The sequence below is a fragment of the Mytilus galloprovincialis genome, chromosome 14 (genome assembly GCF_965363235.1).
Source record: "Mytilus galloprovincialis chromosome 14, xbMytGall1.hap1.1, whole genome shotgun sequence".
NCBI classification, from domain to species: Eukaryota; Metazoa; Mollusca; class Bivalvia; order Mytilida; family Mytilidae; genus Mytilus; species Mytilus galloprovincialis.
Window position 1 is genome coordinate 48005529 of NC_134851.1, and position 20099 is coordinate 48025627.

General features: G+C 31.7%; 1 long non-coding RNA gene across 1 annotated transcript; it reads right to left on the reverse strand.

Annotated features, from left to right (window-relative positions):
• Nucleotides 1-552: 552 nt before the first annotated feature.
• Nucleotides 553-7504, reverse strand: LOC143059088 (uncharacterized). The gene is made up of 3 exons (XR_012973381.1): nt 6091-7504; nt 4035-4064; nt 553-3817 (listed from the first exon to the last, which is right to left on the reverse strand). It is a non-coding gene; the product is annotated as an uncharacterized LOC143059088 (long non-coding RNA).
• Nucleotides 7505-20099: the final 12595 nt, after the last annotated feature.

Sequence of the window (20099 nt, forward strand, 5' to 3'; positions counted from 1 at the left end):
AAAAAATGATAGATTCCAGATCAACGCCATTTTGTAAATATTAGATAATTGCTCCTTTTTGTCCTTGTAGTTGAAATATTGATATCTTTAGGCCTAACCTTTGACCCCAATTTCACAAAAATTTCCACAGATTTCAATGTAAACAAAATGCACATGCATATTTACTGGTAACATTCCCAAGTTATGTCACTATGAGATGGAACACAGAGAGCATAACTGGGAACCAGTATTTAAACAAAATTAATTTTCTATGAATATTCTAAATCTCACCAAAAGAGCCGTGGTTTGAGAAACAGCTGTATTTACACAGTGCAACCTAAATGGTCCCAAATATGACTTATATAAAACATTCAAACAGGAAAATAGGCAGTTTTTCGTCTAAATGAAAACTGCGTTAAACAAATAAATCATGTGCATAAAATTAGTTTGAACTAAGAATCATATATTAAATGAATTAGCTGATTAGATATCTTAACTTTTATATACATATAGAAAATAATAATAGAACTCAAACCATAAATTAAAAGACATAACATTATATCGAACCAGACTTACAAAAGACATATTTAACTTAATACATGATTAAAAAATGTCATGGCAGATTATCCTTTTAAGTATCATCCTTGTGTCACTCTTTGTATAAACGCTCTAAATTCTGAAAATAATATTTTTTCAACTCCTGTAAGCTACAACATGTACTTTCTGTGGAAATGTGCACCATGTGCACTAAATAGCATTTTCTTTTTATAAACAATTCAATTAATTTATACTCATCATCGCTTGTTTCTACTTTCAACATATCAACTAATGACCCTTTCTTTTTTAAAAAGACTAATTTTATTATTTGTTTATCCTTAGGCTTAATTGGAAAAACAAGAATACTCTTGCTAAATTTACTGAAATCCAAAACATCATCAGCATTTTCTCTTCCCAAATTTTTTTCAAAATAGCAATGCTGTACAATATCTTCTATGATGAGGGCTCCTGCAAAAATATCATTTCTTAAATCGTAAAATTGTATTAGAGAAAATAAAAATTCAAATGAGCTATCTATATCAGTGATTCTAACTTTTCCTAGGAAAATTGCGAATGTGACATTTTGTGTTATTATGCATGAAGTTGTAAATGCTTTTGAACAATTAGGTCTTTTATAAGCAATTTTAGAAAGAAGGAAATACACAATATCATGACAATACGATCGTTGTTCGATTATAAGATGAAAACATTCTGGCAATATACTAAGTAAGTGTGATTCATTAATCACCTCAATTATTGCTTTGATTAATTCAAAATTCCCGTTTATAATCGCCGTCTTAAATATCTGCGTAGAAAAGCTTACATTCAAAATGTTTTCAAATGAACGGATATTAAGTAATTCCTTAAGCATACGACACACTTTTCCGTTTTCTAAAGAACTACTGAATATATATTGAAAATCGACATTTTGTCGTTTACAAATAGTCATAAACTGACTTTTAAGTAAAGAGTCTTCATATGTGGACACAATCGAAAACGATTTCACATTTATATGCTTTTGAAGCGGTGCTAATTGCAAAAGCTTCAGTCCATGAACACCAACATCGCAAGCTTTCCCAAGAAGCACCTCAAAATCAGTCTTACAAAGATTGTATGACCATCCTAATATTTTCAATAATGGAGTATCAGAATCTTTGTCGAAATTTTCAATGTCTTTCAACATAGTTTTTCCAAACCAATCAATAATATCAATTTCATCATATAAACAAGCCTGATGAATGGCTCTTTCAAAGTCTATAGATTCAAATCTTCTTGAACACATCACCATGTTTGCCAGACAAATGGAGCCGATTTGAAACGAAAAGTCCAAAGCATTCTTCAAGTCTAGTGTCAATGACAGATCACTTGATATCAAGTATTTCATTATATTTATATTTTCAGATCTAAGTGCGGCATCAAAAAAGTTTATGCAACGTATAGTCATTTGAAGGCAACACTTCCATTAAATATTGTGGTAATTCTACATCATCGTCCTCATTTCTACAAGCTTCACATAACACGTGTTCAACGTTGAATAATTTACAACCATTTAGAATGTTACTCCCTTTTTTATCTACGTTATTGAAAATTGTTCCAAACATTTTCTCACTGTATATTCGTCGAAAAAGCCGTGTGACAAGTTCGATTTTATTTGCCCGACAAGCCATATTTAACAAAATGCTGAAACATTCAACTTCATCAAGATCGATTTCCTTTGTCTCAAGAGAACACAATTTATTCATACAATTGGAAAGGAAAAATGAGTCTCGTTCCCGTCCAATAGCTGAATGCAACCATTTTTTCTTGAATTGAATATTGCTATGTTTAAACATGAAAGATAACGTATTCATGTATTTGTCATTATCCAACTGATTAAACACAGCTACCATAGATGACATAAGAAAAGCGTTTGTACTACACTCGGATAGAAGAAAGTCCCAAAGCAGTTCAATTACTTGCGTACTGCCATATTTTGACAGATTAAGAACAACAAATCCTAGAAAATCATAGCATGCCGTTCTTGAACTTATTTCCAAACTATTATCTAACATCTCTCTTTTGAACATTTCAAGAAATTGTAAATCTTTTACCATTTCACTTTTAGCAAGAGTACATTGAACGAAAACGAAATCAGTTTTCTGAAACATCAAATTTATGAATACATTTATCAAATTTTTGTAATATTTTACTGGTATCTTCAAGGCCACTTCCCCAGGTTTATCAATGCGAGTTTCAGGTTTTACCATTTCTGCGATGAACGAAGCACTAAAAGCTTTCATTACACTTAACATATCACATTTACTGTATGATATAAGTACAGATTCCGAAATAATTCTGTGCTGAAACGTGAAAGTATCATCATTATACAGAAAATACAATGCAACCAATTCATTTGCCGCGTCAATGACATCTTGTGTGGAAAAAAAAGTCCCATTTTCTCCATATACCGACTTCATTATTGCTTTTACTTTGTCCATATCAACTATGTATGTTTCCAACTTGTCGCCATTCAAAAGGCAATACACCATTGTAACATACCTGATTCTACAGGTTGATTTATTATCACTATGCAGATATCCAGATCTGCATTTTCTACATGTTCTATGGGTTTCAATTTCTTTTAAAAGTGAATCGGTAGGATGTTTGAAGAAATTTACACCAAGAGAACTATAATTCGCATTAGTAAAAAACAATCTACAACTCTCTGGGAAACCTTGAACGGTATCATTTTCAATTACTTCCTCTTTTTCTCTTTTACCTAGAAATATGTTCTCGCCTGATAGCCCTTCACTTATGCATTGATACGAATTTAGTATAGCTTTTCGTTCAACTTTATTTAACATAAATGTTGTTGACAGATCAACAGTGAACATAGGAAACCAGAGTCCATTACTTTGAAGAATTCGTTCACAAGAAGACAGTATAAAACTTCTTATTGTTATAACGACTTTAACATTATCACCGCGTGTACATGTCTTTATATCATTTAATATATTTGCGTCGGTGTTATCATTAAAGATGTAGTTTGTTCTCCCAAAAATGTCTTCTAATAGTATACAGCACTTAAAATCAGTCGAAACCAACGAGGAAAACTCTTCAAAATTCGTTAGTTTTATAGGAAACGTCTGCCTCATTTCATGAAAATATCTTAGTAACTCTAAGGCAATTCTTGATTTTCCCGATCCAGCTTGACTAGTCAAGAACACAATATTGTGGGCTTCTAAAATTTTCTTTGCTTCTTTGTAAGCTTTGGTTTCAACAAACGTATTGGTTTGAAGTAATATTTCATTTTTCACTTTTTCTGTAAAAGAAACCAAACTGTAACGATATGACAGGCAAACAATTATTAAGATAACAGAAGATATAAATTTTAACTAGTTCAAAGATTGTTTAATTATATTGAAGGGAACAGAAAAGAATAAGAGTAAATAACCGACTGCCAAGAATAAATAATCATTGGAACATCGGACATTAATTTGTAACGATTTGACGAGCAAATAAAAATACTAAAAAAATACCTTTTTTCTTGTTTCTTCTCATAACCACATCTATAAAATTAAAGTATATTTTATAAATAAATTAGCACTGCACATTCATTGATGTATTTGGTGTAAAATTGTGAAAAGGAATAAGAGTAGGGTACTTTAGTATTTGACCATTCATTCAATAAAATTATTAACTTTAGTTAGTAATTATCAAAGACAATTGATGAACAAATATACACTACTTTTTTTGTAATTATGTCATTGTGACGCCATGATTATTTACCTTTCAAATAATGTTGATGATTTAATCAGATCTCATATTTTTGCAAATGATTATCGTATATGTTTTATAACAAATGAAAGCAACTAAAAACAAAATAATCCATCTAATACTTTTTTTTTTATGTCATTCTTAATTCTATCACAGTGTTTTCCATTCGGCATTTAAGCCGGGTGTGCCGACAACCTTCTTTTGAAAGCCGACCACCTTACGATTTCAGGAGGTGTTCGGCTGTTTTTACAAATTCCGGATTTTTTTCGGTTCCGTACCGTTAAAATTTGAATACTAATAGCGCCTCGCTGATTTGTTTTCATTCACAAAGATGGCATCCAATCGTCAAATTTCAATGTTTTCATTTATCAATCGGGGTAAAAGAAAGGCAGATGACAATGATGATAAAGAAAATACCAGACCAAATAAGTTAAATAAAATTGATAGTAATGTTGAAGTTGTGGAAATTGAACAAAAATCAACCCAACAACTGAAAAGACACGCAAGTGAAGACAAATATGAGCAAGACTTCAAATGGCTTATAGTCACAGAGGAAGGATACTACTGTTCTGTATGCCAAAAATATGACACAAAAGCAAGAAACAGGACATGAAACTGTAAATGAAAGAAGAGAGAAAAGAGATAAATTTTTGAAAAAAATCAAATCAAAAAATATTTGACAATCCTTCTTCTTCTGTACGTATATACTTCCAATTATGGAACACCTCCACAACTGATATTTTCCAGACGGGAGTTAATTAAAACTTATATTGTATGCACTAAAAGTTATTAATATGACTACTTCTATTTATGTTTGTTCAACTCCATTAAATGTGAATATTATACTAATCTTTATTTTTGTGACCCCCACGTGCACCCACAGTAAATAAAAAAAAACGATTGGACATTTAAAAAAAACCACCCGGTTGCAAGTGATTTTTTTAAAACACCCACCTTCCCTTAGTGAAAAAAGGAAAACACAGCTAGCATATGTGGCATTGGTAAGTGATTAATTGACCTGAAAATGTGTAATTTTATTTATTTTCCATATAAATTTCAATTATAAATCAAAAAACGGAACTCATCCAAAACATTTTTTTTCAAAACCTAAATTCTCATTCTGGTGAATACTGCCTCTAACCTTTGTCCCATTAATCTTAGATTAAAAGGGTTCGTACTCTTTTCGTGTTTATTCATATCAATACCATTCAAGATGGACATGATGCAAGGACGGATGAAGAGAAACCTGTATGTTTATGTGTTGGGTTCTTCAAGCGAGCATTTAAATGGTTGGTTAATTATGATTTCAGAATTTTATTGATCGTTTTTAGACAGGAAAGGACAAAGCTCTATACTTATTGTCGCATGTTTGTTGATTCTTATCCTTTATTCGTCAGTGTAATGCATATTCTATACTATAATTTTTTTCTTCAATGTATGACTTGCAAATATGAATTTATATTTCCGCGGGTGTAAAATTTCGACATTTCCATTGAATAAGGTATACGAAATATTTTGGCGGTTACTTTTTGAGCGCATTCAGAACTTTTTGCATTTGCACTTTTAAATTGGCGGAATTTATTTTGGCGATTTTGTTCTATCAGCGAAAATAAGCAAGCATAACCCATTATACGGTATCACAATCAATATCATTCATTTCTTTTGCTCCCTTTCCGTTTTAGCTACATCATCATCCAAATAGAATTGATTGTTGTAGGTGTTGTTGTAGTAATAGTAGAAATATAGGTGAAAGTAGTAGTAGTAGTAGTAGTAGTAGAAGAAGAAGAAGCATATAAAAACGATAGAAAAAATGCTCACCGTCAAATTCAAGGCTTAATATATTATCTATTTTTTCAGTTTGATTATTCCTCAAAATCTCTGCTTTTGTTCTTTCTTCAATTCCATAAAAGAGGCATTCATCGATAGCAGTCTTCATTTGCAACCAATTTTGATTGAAATCAGAGTTTGGTATGCAACAATTGTTGATGTGTGAATACTTGTTTCTAAATTTTATAAGTTGTTCTATGGATTTTTTTAGAAATGATAGATGTCTTATTAGTACTATTTCTACTTGTTGATCAATTTGGAATATGGTTATCCCAGGTGTTGCTGAAACACAACAACACAGGATAGAAGAAGGGATGATATTATGTGACGAACAAGGATTTCCCTTTGCAGAAAATAGGAAATTCCAGTTTGATAACGAAATCATTTCTCTGTCACAAGGATAAATATAACCGTTAAAACATTGACAGCAAGTGGTATTGTTCATCCAAAGATGGTAAATATCATGTTTATTCTGATTCAAGAAGTTCTCAAATGTCCCACCATTGAAACAACTTTCCCAGAATAAACCACTACAACAGTTGACAATCAAACAATTCATAAGTGTCAAATCCAGACTTTGAACTGTAACTCCGGAACGTGCCTTGCTGCAGCAGAACTTTGGTAATCCTGTTCCAGATTTGTGGCAAAGACTTTTTGCAGAGAAAGAATCAAGCAATATGTCGAGTTGTGATTCATGAAGAATACCTCTACGTATAGGTAGATAGACGTTCGAACATTGACAACACCTCCGTTGATAGCATAAATGGTAAAGTGTATGAAAGTTATTGTTAATAAAATCCTCGAAAGTTTGGTTTGTCCTAGTTAGATAGTCAAGGAAAACATAACCTACAGATGCTGTTGATATTTCTGTTGAACATGTAATAAATCGGTAAAAATTGTTCCTTTCTTCTCTTTCCATTTCCAATTTTGAATCTAACTGCAATACCAAAGGTACATATATATGTAAATGAGTGCACAATTGAATCTTAGAAATAAGTGTTTTGTCTGAATAAAAATCTTGAATGTTGTCACAAAGACATGTTTATTGTTGACTAATTCAGGTTTTAATTTACATAAATCAACAGAACGTATTGACGAAAAATAATTGCTACAGAGTACTTGTAAAACAAAAAGGATTTTATACATTCGACATTGACAAACATATAAATACTAATTGTAGAGCCCCGGAATTTGAATTTAACGTTATGCATTCTGTCAGACGCACTTGGTTCTACTACCATTACTTGTCTCCGAAAGTTGTGTTTCCGGAGCACACACAAGAACAAGGGGTTAATTTATCATATTGAAAATATGGGTTTCTATGGCATTGATCTATACACTTAATATATCCTAACCCCTTGAATGTATATATATATGAATTCGTCAATGTTAATTACAAAAAAATCTAACGGTCAACACGAACTGTGATTTAAATTTAGGAAAAACATATTTTTTTCACAAACCAACCAAGAACACAGTCAGACGTATCACTTTTTTCTGTTTTTTTTTTTTATTTTCCGTCATACTTGTGATAGGTTCAGCGATATAAAACCAGGTTGGTCAATCCACCATTTTCTACATTTGAAAATGCCTGTACCAAGTCAGGAATATGAAAGTTGTTGTCCATTTGTTTGATGTGTTTTATCATTTGATTTTGCCATTTGATTGGGGACTTTCCTTTTTGAATTTTCCTCAGAGTTCAGTATTTTTTGTTATTTTACTTTTTATACTATCAATTTAACACAGTCTTTTAAAAAGCTTGTTATTTTCAAACACAGGAACGAACATCAGTCAACAGATCCATCTGTTTCCTGTGTGAGCGAGGGATATAAATATAACGTCCAAGATCATATGAAAATGACAAATAAATTTATAGCTTGAATGAATTGATGAGTTTTATTCTATTAATAAGACACATATGTTACTTAACAAATAAGTAAAGAACAGTGAGCCGTGTGCATATCGAGAATGAATTACGTTGATCATATTTAGACCATAAAGGAATTTGCGATCGTAAAGTTAAATTACCTGGTAACACAACACATTTAGATTTTCTAACAATGCATTTGTATTACGATAACTGAGGGTATAGAAATGGGGGTATTCATTTCTATGTTAGTCAGATCCATTTTTCTATTTTCTGTAATCTCAATCCAGACCCTCACAATTGTAAAGTTTATGAAAAATGATCATTTTAATATACGGAAACCTAACTCATTCATTTTAAAACTGAAAGAACATTGATATATTTCGTTGCATTTTGCTAATGAAGAACAAGTATTGTACGCATCGTCAATTCATAAAGGTGATAGAGTGCATACAAAGGATAACAAGAATTAACTTGAATATTGAACAATACACCATACCACACAAATGCCTGTTACTAATGTTCAAACAAAGACAATAAACATTATGGTTCATTTAGTCAGTGTGACTCGTTTAAAAGATAGAAAAAATGTTATGGATGCATAAAGTATTCCCCTATTTTTTTATGGTCATTTTTATAAATTTCCTGTTTACACAACTTTGAATTTTTCTAATAACTAAGGATTTTCTAACTCATTAGTTTTTCTTTGCAGTATTTTGGCACTTTTTGGAATTTTGAGTCCATAATGCTCTTCAACTTTGAACTTGTTTGGCTTTTTAACTGTTTTGATCTGAGCGTCACTGATGAGTCTTATGTAGACGAAACGCGCGTCTGGTGTATTAAATTATAATTCTGATACCTTTGATAACTATCACTGGTTCGCTGCGGGTGATGGACAATTAGTCCCAAAGGTTATCATCAGGTCTGAAGCCATTACTATATGCTACATGCTACATGAACATAATTCTGCTCTTAATACAAAAGTTGCATACACGAGTCAAAAGACTCTATTTGTTACCATCTTTTGCATTTGTTTTACACCTACGTAGGCATGGCGTCTGTGTCTAACATTCCGAACATTTAACAGTCCGTGAACATAGACTTCCAACACAGGAACCAATAAATTCATATTTTCTTTGTACAGATCCGTAACTTATGCAGAACATTTGTTTTTTTAAATTTACCGACACCATGCTTAACAACATATTTTCTTTTTTTTAATATTTGTATAATTGTACCTTTCAAACTGGGTCTTATACATGTTATAACTCATTACATTTTCCTAATCTTTGTCAAATGAACACTAGCTTGATTAACAATGTAGGTACGAATGTTTCTTGTGTTTGGCAAAGTAAATAATGTGTTTTAAATTTGCTTAAAATCCCTCATGAAATATGTTTTAACCAGATACTTAAACTTCTGCTGTTGTTTTGTATGTGTACATACTAATAGGTGGGTCTATGTTATCAAAAAAGGGAGGTATAAAGTTTTGGAGTAATAAAATATACTATTTGGTTGATAAAATCAATACCTCTGTTGATATATCTAATTTTTAGAAAATGGCGTGTATAATCTTCAGGAACAGCCTTTGGTGGTAAAAAAGCTGTAATTATACGCGAATGATAAAAAAAAAGTGAGCTGAAGAACGAGATTGTATCCACTCCTTTAGAATATCCTTTAATTTCTAATTGGTAGTTGACCAGCTAACATAGTAATAGATGCCTACCTTTGGACCATTTTAGCTAAAATCTACTTGTCTATAAGTCAGTATTAAAACTTGAGGATTTATGCACCCCATAGAATACTAATTTAAGATTTCCAGGACACTAGGCGTTAATTTGAGAGGTATTTGGCGTCAGAGGGATAGTTTTCCCTATAAAACTTTAAACATGGGTTGAAAATTGGCATGTAGAAAGGTGATACATGTAAAATTTAGGATATACACGCATTCTATGAAGTTAAACTTAAGGTTCTATATGTAGAAGTGTGAAAATTGCAAAAATGAATTGATAGGGTTTTTGAATTGGTGGTCTGACACCTGAAAACAATCTGCTTTTCGGCGATGAAAATGTCTTGAGATCAACAAAAAACGCAGGATCCCTCTTTCATAAACAACGTTGATGAAATACATTAAGTACTTTCAAAGTAACTTGTATTGTTATTGCACTGTAACAGTTCGTTTGTGTCTTGTTTTGGGCAGTTATATGTAACAGTAAATATGCTATCATTACTGGACTAAAGTGTACATATCTAAATTAGTTAGTGAGTATTACACATTATAAATGAGCCGAATGATGTATTAAAACCTGAGCACGGTAAAATATGATTGAAATACTGCAAATATTTTCAGAAAATAATATTAATTGACGGTATATAAGTAAGAAAATGCATATTTTAAGGTTTTCATGTCGTATAACACACCTTGGGGTGTCAGGATTGCCAACAGAAAGACCGAACTACGGTCAGTTTTTCATTTGTCCAATCCTGACACCCTCGGTGCGACATATTTCAAGAAAAACATTAAAATATGCATTGTCTATAACGTCAATACTAACAATGGGTGTCGCTGAAGAAGTGCGTTAAAATTTATTTACGACGTTTTAAATTTTTCGGATTAAGATTGATCTTTTTTAAAACAAATTGCAAATTTTACAAAAAGAAAATAAAATCTACATTTTGGCTTTAATTTTTAAGACATCTTTTTGTTTATATTTATATATAACTATACTTAATAAATAGGGACCTAATTTCTCCTTACGTTTTCAGAAATCTATTTTAATACTTACATCGATTTAGTTAATACAGTCACTTGACCCTTTAGATAGAGTATGTTGTAACTTCCATGACAATACATGTCACTGAAGCGGATCTATACTTCCTTGTAGTTTATTTTAAGTCTCCAAACTTTTTTTATGACGTTTGGAATTTTCTGTTTAAATTACTTATGCAATCACGTTAACAATCTCATCATACCATTTTACCTTTTATATCTAAACAATTTCCTGGTTGCCATTTCTAATGAATTAACTTTTGCATTTAGAAATGTTCTCTTATAGTAGAATTGGAGTTAAAAGTTATAGAGTAGAGATATTTTCCATATCATTTGATTTTTTACAAGGACCAAATAACTGTCCATCTTATTTTTAATGAAATTCTACTAAGAGGTCTGGATATAGTAGATTTAAAGAATGATAACTCTGTCGATACATTTCGAACAGTGAAGGGTAGATAAGTTATGACATATAATTATTGGATTATTTGGACGTTGTCTCTCTACTAGGTCAAATTTCGAGAAAAGAAATGACATGAAATAGTATAAAAAAGATTTTCCAAAATGATTTGCATTCAATTTAGAATTAATCTTTTTTTTCATCAAATGACAAATTTTACAAACAGAAAATAAAATCTCCACCTTAGCTTTTTTTCAATTAAGGTAATAATTCATAACGACAAACATCTGTTATTTTTGTTTATATTTATATAACTATACTTACTAAACTGAGGCGCTATTTACTCATTACGCTTTCTAAATCTAATTCAAATGAATACTAGCTTCAATTTAGTTACGATCTTTGTCGAGGTAAAAAAATTGTTTTGAAATCTGCCTGAAATCCCACTGTAAATATGTTCTAACTAGCTACTAACAATGGGTGTCAATGAAGCGGATCGTTACTTCCCGGTAGTTTCATAGTTTCATTTCAACACAAGATGTAATTACGACGGTCTAAATTTTAGGTGTAAATTACTTATTCAATCATGTTGACAATCTCATTATGCAATATCTGCTATATAAAGTTTCAGTTGAAAACCAAGGGGTGAAAAAGGGGGGCGAGGGTCCGGGGTTGGAACTAAAATTAGTTTTGTGCCATGGATGGATACCCCATATCCTTTATTTTCCTACTAGAGATATTTTTCATATCATTTTTTAAAATGGACTAAATTATTGAACAAGTTATTTTTAAATGAAATTATACTATGCTTTCAGCATGTCTACACTTACTCTGGGTTCGGCACCGTGAATAAGGATCGATTACTCTGTCGCTACACTGATTGCCTACATCTAATTCTATTTATCTCTACACTAGGTCAAATTTTGACGAACAAATTAAATTGACAAAAATACCAAACTCCAAGGAAATTTCAAATTGAAAGGTTCGTTTTCAGATGGAAAAATCAAAAGCTCAAAACCACAAAAAAGTAAAATAACAAAAAATACCGAAATGCTAGGAAAATACTAAACCGTAAAAGTCCGTAATCAAAAAGCAAAATTAAAAACTCAAACACATCTAACGAATGAATAACAACTGTATTATTCATGACTTGGTATGCACAGAGATATTATAGCCATTGCTACAATTTAACAACTACCTAAACCTCTTTATTGCATATATTGCCAATAAAACACAATCATTGAGTTCAGGCCTAATCATTTTTGATCAAATGACAAATATTTTGGAAAATAAAAAAAAGAAATCTATAAACTATTCAATTGGTATATAAAAAAAAGTAAATGTGGTATGATTGCCAATGAGACAACTATCCACAACGGCACAAATGACACAGAAATTAACAACTATATTTCACCGTACGCTCTTCAACAATGAACAAAGCCCTTATCGCATAGTCAGCTTTTAAAGGCCCCGAAATGACAAATGTAAAACAATTCAAACGAAAAAGCTAACGGCCTTATCTATGTACAAAAAATAATCGAAAAAACAAATGTGTTACACACCAACAAACAACAACCACTGAATAACAGACTCCTGATTTGGGACAAATACATACAGAATGTGGCGGATTTAAACATGTTATCGGGATCCCCCTAACATGGAACAGTAATGTAACAGTACAACATACGAACGAACTATAAAAATCAGTAGAAAGAGACTTAACTCATCAGAAAAATACAAATAGAAGTACATCTAACAAAAACACAGAGTGGTCGTGGTCGTGTACTTGTATATCCCTACAATAAAAAAAAAACACTAAGTACTAATCTGACAGTACTTGCAGTTACTGATACCTAGTTCAAAGCCACTAACAACTAATAAACAAAAAAACATGCATCTAACTAAATTATCAATCAGTACACATCCAACACCTTCCTATACATAATAATTTAACAAAATAATATATTTCTGAAAACATAAAGACGCCGAATGACGTATAATGATTATACATTCTTTGAGAAGCTGAAGATAATTATTTGTATTGTTTCCATCTTCATTGTTCTGATATTTTATTCAGTGTTGTGATGTATAGATTATTACATGTTTTTTTTCATATCACACCCGTTATCGGCCCTAGGTTATGATATCAGCCTAAGAGTCACAGGCTTCAACATAAGATATACAAACAAGAACTATTACAATTTGTTTTTCTTTGAACTTTTAGAAAATAGTTGACAGACAACAAAATTCAAACCCCTTAACTATTATTTATTGTTTTTATTGATATTAAAAGCATTTTATTTATCTTTTGCTGTGTTACAACAATTATCAAGTTAATAGTTATCAAAGGTACCAGGATTATAATTCAATACGCAAGACGCGCGTTTCGTGAACATAAGACTCATCAATGACGCTCAGATCAATTAGTTATAAAGCCAAACAAAAACAAAGTTGAAGAGTTTTGAGGGCCCAAAATTCCAAAAGGTCGTGCCAAATACGGCTAAGATAATTGTCAACTTTCCTCAGAAAAAAGTGCATAATTTTTCCTTTATAGTTGTATTTATACCTGAAACTTTTGGGGCCGGAACCTGTCTAGAGTTGATATATATTCTAAAGCATGTTTAATCTTAATTCAGATGCTCCTAAACCATTATGTGAAAGTCTTAAATCACTTCCGGTTTTCAACACTGTGTTGTCGTTTTTAAAAGACTCGATAAACGCAGCCGTTTACAAACATGTTTCCGGAAATACACGAAGTTGCTTGCATGCGATGAACGTCACAAATTTAACATCTTTAATTGGTTTTACATAGGCGGTAATGGTAACGTTATTTCCTGTTCCATACTCCATATGAGGTAGCAATACACAGTTAGGAGTTTAGTTTCGCATTTTGGCCCCTGTGGATTTTTCAAATAGGAAAGTTATTGTGTAATAAAATTCATTCTTAGACAGCTGAGTGCTAATTTAGCCTTCAAAGATGGTTTATAAGAGCATCAAAATTATTTTTTATATGTTTTATGGGCTGTTTTCTGTTTGACAATCCGTATTTTCATAGCTAGACCGGCCATCAGTTTAGAAATTAATGTAATGTTTACAAACACTTTTTTTCTACACGAAGTTTTTGACGCAATTTTACAAAAAAATGAGACGAAAGACATATTATTTTCATTGGATTTCCTGAATGATATATGTACACAGTTTCAGAAAAGGTATTACTTCAAGCGATTGAAATTCTACTTTTAGCCAAATTTTGGGGAAATATGTGACATCTTTTCCCCCTTTTTGCAATATTTTATAACAAATAAATGCAGATTGTTGCCATGGATACACCCAAAATAAATTATATTCTACCATTTTATATACTGGATATACAATCTATGGAAGATTCTGATTACATACATATGCCCATATATGACACAAACAGTAAGCTTGATATTGCAAGAAAGCAATGAAAAGGGGATGGTAAAATTTATAAGGGCAAATTTTAATATTTTTTCCTAACTGTTTATTGCTACCTGATAAACTTTGATATGTATGCTAGCTCGTTTCGAAGCTGTGAAATTTTCACATATGTGGTTAAATTTTCGGGGTACGAAGTGAGATTACTGTTTCCGTAAATTAGCATACCCCGAACATCCTTTCGTGATGCGGCTCCTTGTGGTAAAATATCCCCTTTTTAACACAATAAGTTCTTTGAAAATTTAATACTTTGAACACATTTAATAGCTCCATAGTTTTTACACATTTATTCTATGTTCCTCTACTTTCATAATCACCACAAATGGTTAAGCTCAGTCATTTGTAAAAAATAAAAACATGTCCAATATCACCACACAGAGATTGTTTCTTTACACGTGACTTTTGAGTTCCTCATTTCGAGGCGCATAAGGGATGTTGTCCCATGTGATAAAATTCTGGAAGCAGTCAACAAAGGTTGGTTTATCAGCCCGCCTAAGAATTCTTACGAATCTGGTTAATAAACATAATAATCCTTTCATAGCCTTTTAATATTTTAAATGTTATTGAACTGTCAAATTGAGGTAATATTTGAAACAAGTACATGATCAAATTATGTGAAGTTTTAAAGTTCGTGTTTTTTATTCTTTAGTTTTCTATGTTGTGTCATGTGTACTATTGTTTGTTTGTTTGTCTTTTTCCATTTTAACCATGGCGTTGTCAGTTTATTTTCGATTTATGAGGTTGACTGTCCCTCTGGTATCTTTCGTCCCTCTTTTAATAATAGTTTGATAAGTTTTTGATTGGTTGACACCATCCCACGTGACATCGAAAAATACTTAGTATTCCCTTCTGAGAAACATATTCCACTCTGAGTATCATATTCCCCTCTGAACATCGGAACTTTCTTGTGCGACGGTACGCGCGGATAATTTAAGAAGCGTTTTTAATTATTTCAGACGTAAAAATCACAGAGTGGACATGGTTCTGGTACTTGTATATCCCAACAAAAAAAAAAGACACTAAGTACAGATCTGAGAGTACTCGTAGTTACTGACAGCCAGTTAAACAACTTATAAAAAAATGCAGCTAAGACTAAATAATCAATCAGTACACATCCAACGTCCAATGGTTTTAGTGTAAAGACGTCATAAACACTCAGAGAAAAACATGACCTTGTGCAATGCCAAGAATATGTATCGACAGAATGTAGATTCATGAAGGTGTATATGTATATAACAATGATATTTAGTTTGCTTTAAATTTATTGATAACAAAATCAATATTCATACTAATAAAAACACTATTCAATGATCTAATTACAGTGTTGACTTGATAATCTTTCAAAATGAGTTTATTCAAACGATTATAAGTATCCAGGATCGTTTTTAAATTTCTGGCCACAGTCAACAACATTTCCGTAAAATGAGGATGTGCTATCCCGTTTGAAATAAGTTTTCTACAGATACAACAAAACTTCAAAACCAAATCTTTATATTTATGGAAGAATTTAGTAAAGGTTTAAGTAATTTGTGGTAAAGAAATCACTGGCTTAATAATTTACCAGAATCAAAAACGTCCCCACAGACACGAGCATAGCGAACGAGTTGTATCATAAAGATAACGGTAAGGGTTGTTGAATTTTTCAATCAAATGCAATTAAGACGGGTCTTTACTGAGTTTGGTCATAAACCGTGATTCATTACCGTACAAAAACAAGTCTGCTAATTATAAATCCCGTACCAAAGGAAAATCACTATCCAAAAAGGGAAAATTAACCATAGGGAACGAAAACTCCTCCCTTTTGTCGTAAATTTTAGTGTGGAGTTTTCCGTGTAAAACCAAAATATCTAAATCTAGGAAAGGACAGTTATAACCGTTTAAATTTGATTTATTTAAAGTAAGTGGATTTGGGTAAATTTCGGCAGTATATTGATAAAGTTCTTGATTATTTAACGAAAAATATCATAAAGATAACGGTAAGGGTTGTTGAATTTTTCAATCAAATGCAATTAAGACGGGTCTTTACTGAGTTTGGTCATAAACCGTGATTCATTACCGTACAAAAACAAGTCTGCTATTAAAGGGGTACAATAAGTGTCCATTGGAATATCTTCAACCTGTCGAAAGACTGTGTTGCTGAAAAGTACATGAATACTATCAAGAAGAAAATGAACAGCTTTATCGTCTCATCACACCTCCAGTAAATAACCAAACGACCATTTGATTAAATGCGAAAACTTTTGATTGGTAACAGTGTGTGGACGTGTAGTGTAAAGAGTAGAAAAGTCAAAACTGTCAACCGTATTAAAAGTACCATCATAAGCACGTAATTTATCTAAAACATCCAAAATAAATTTTATACTCCAGAAATAATTAATTCCACTATTTTCATTTATTTTATTATAATAGTCTATGATAAGCTCTTTGTTATTAGTTAAGGAATTTGTCAAAAGCACTGAGATGTTAGTTGTTGAACACTTACTGAAGGCTGAGATGAAACGATATCTTACTGGTTTCTTTGTGTAGTTTAGGTAACCAATACATTGAAGGGACTTTCAAATGTTCAGAAGAAGCCTTAAGCTGTGATGTGGTTATATGTTTGTTTACCAGAATGCTCTCTGTTTAGCGCACGTACTTGAATGGTAGGTGAATTTAAAATTTCAATCTTAAGAATGTCGGTGTAGCATTTACGGCAGACCACAACCACATTGTTGGCAGCTTTGTCATCTGTTACAAACACAAACCGCTTTGAAAGTTCTTGGAATTTAATTCTTATACTGCAAATAGGCGTCTTATGTACTCTATTACTTATTTTTAAACTATTTCCTAAAATGTAAATTAATATTCAATATTCTACAACATTTATACATTTATTTGAATAAGAATCAAGATTTTTCATTATTTCTAAATTATTTTCAAAATGTGATATTCTATAATCTGCTTTTAATTTCAGCAACTGTTTTAGATACGACCTACATGTACATTCAACATGAACCGCTTTCCTTATGTGTATTATTCTTATCGTGACATTACATGTTTGCTTATAAGTAATTTTAGAATGACAAATATGTAGTTTGCTTGAACAATAGATATCAAAATATTCATGTTCGATAAGGAGAATAAAGACTTTTTGGAATTTTGGGTTCTCAATGCGCATGGGCATGCTCTTCAACTTCAACTTTATACTTGTTAAGCTTTTAAACTATTTTGATCTGAGCGTCACATAAGTCTAATGTAGACGAAATGCACGTCTGACGTATTAAATTATAAGCCTGGTACCGTGCCAAAAGACATGCGTCTTATAGTACATCCCATATGGTTAATCCATTTGGACATTTGAAATAATTGAAAAAGTAACTAGTTCTTGATAACATTGGTTCGGTTTCCAGAAGCAATTCAGTCTTCATGGATTATTAATTGATTAATTGTATAATGCCATCATCAATTGAGGCATGCTGCATTCTTGAATAATTCCGACAAGGTTCTGTTTATCATTCGACTACTTAGGGAATTAAAATAGTTACAGTTTCCATCACATCTATATGCAAACTTAATGCTGCTAACCTTTAACGTGAAGAACTGACTTAATGATTGAATTGTATGCGACTATCATACAAGTGAGAAGTTCGGATATCTATAAAACCAGGTTTAATCGAACATTTTATACTTAAGAAAATGTCTGTACCAAGTCAGGAACATGACAGTTGTTGTCCATTCGTCCATTTGTGTCATGTGTTTAACACATGTTTGAGCTTTCGATTTTGCCGATTGATAAGGAACTTTCCGTTTTGAATTTTCCTTGAAGTTCAGTATTTTTGTGAATTTACTTTTTTCACTATCATGCTTGCTTTGTTTTCCTTTATTTTAAAATCTTTATTTGTAGAGTTTGTTTGTGTGCGGATATGGGATGAGACGAGGAGGAGGAGGAGGGACAAGAAAATCTGCGTTAATTTTATTGGCCTATACAACACCACAGGACAAAATTATGGCACTTCCATTGTTAATTGTTTTAGGTCACTAATGACTTTCAAAGGTTATTCCGATGTACATTTCGACCATAGCAAAATACATTGTGATTTCTTCAATAATATACAAAAACACATTTCACCTGACATTCTTCTTTTTTCCAAATTTCATCACCTTGGAGTTCAGTATTTTTGTTAATTTACTTTTTTCACAATCATGCTTGCTTTGTTTTCCTTTATTTTCAAAATTTTTATTTGATGTGTTTTGTTTGTGTGCGGATATGGGATGATAAGAGGAGGAGGTTTTTTTTCAGTGACGAATATCGCTAATTTTAATATGCACTTCTTCAACCGCGTTGATGACACACAACTTACACATCCCGTCATAGTTTTATTGTACTATAGGAATTTTGTGTAGTCATGTCTTTCGTTAAACTAGTACGCTTTGCTCATATGTTTTTATTTGTTGACATATGATTTTTGTTTTATAGTGATTTAGATTATAACACAATGTTGACTGCTGTATCCCTATTTTTGACATTTTTTACTATTATGTCTGTTTGTTTTGTTCACACATTGTTGTTAGCATAATGGCATAGTATGCGATTGTCATACAATTGAGTTGTTAATTTAACTATAAAACCACGTGTAATCCACCATTTTCTACTAACGACCATGTCTGTACCGAATCTAGAATATGACAGTTGTTATCCACTTATTTCATACGTTTTAGCTTATGACAATTAAACTTATTCTCCAACGTATGCTTTGAAATACCAATGTTATAACTAAATAGTAATGTGTGTAAATCTTGTTGCTCTGATAAATGATTATCGTTAAATTTTGTTTCTCTAAATTGTGTGCTGTTTTCAATTTTGCTGAGTGGTGTGGGAAAAATATTTTTCATCACTAGTGAAAAATCTGTTTTCAGCAAATGATTGGTCGAGATTTGATTGTGACATTCTGAAGCGTACATGTACATAAAGTCTACAGTAATGTCTGATGTTGAAGTTTGACACCAGAAAAAGGACATATGGCGTTTTACTGGCATGTAAAAAAGACTAGATCAAGATTTTGCGGACTTTTTGATTTAACACATTGGGAGTGTGACCATATATAAGTGAAATAAATGTACAACAATTGTTGAAATTCGATATCAGTTCATATAAACTATCTTTCCTATTCAAATAGTAACAATATACTCACCGAAGACTCGTTAATCCTTAAATGGCAATCAGATAATTCGAACTAAAAGCCCCCCCCCCCCTCCCCTGATGCTCTATAAACTGTTGATAACTTACAGTATAAACAAAAGAATAAAGAAAAATGCAAAAAACTAGATATGTCGGAACGACACGAATGGCCCCGTCTTAAAAAGTTGAAAAATCTGCAATTTAAACAACACATGTGAACACAAACATGCATGGATAGTGTCCAGCTCTGAGGACCAATACCAGTTTGAAGAAAAATTCTTGAGCAATGAGTAGTTAAATTTCAAACTATCAACAAACAGTAAGTGGATGTACTGCAGATCTAAAA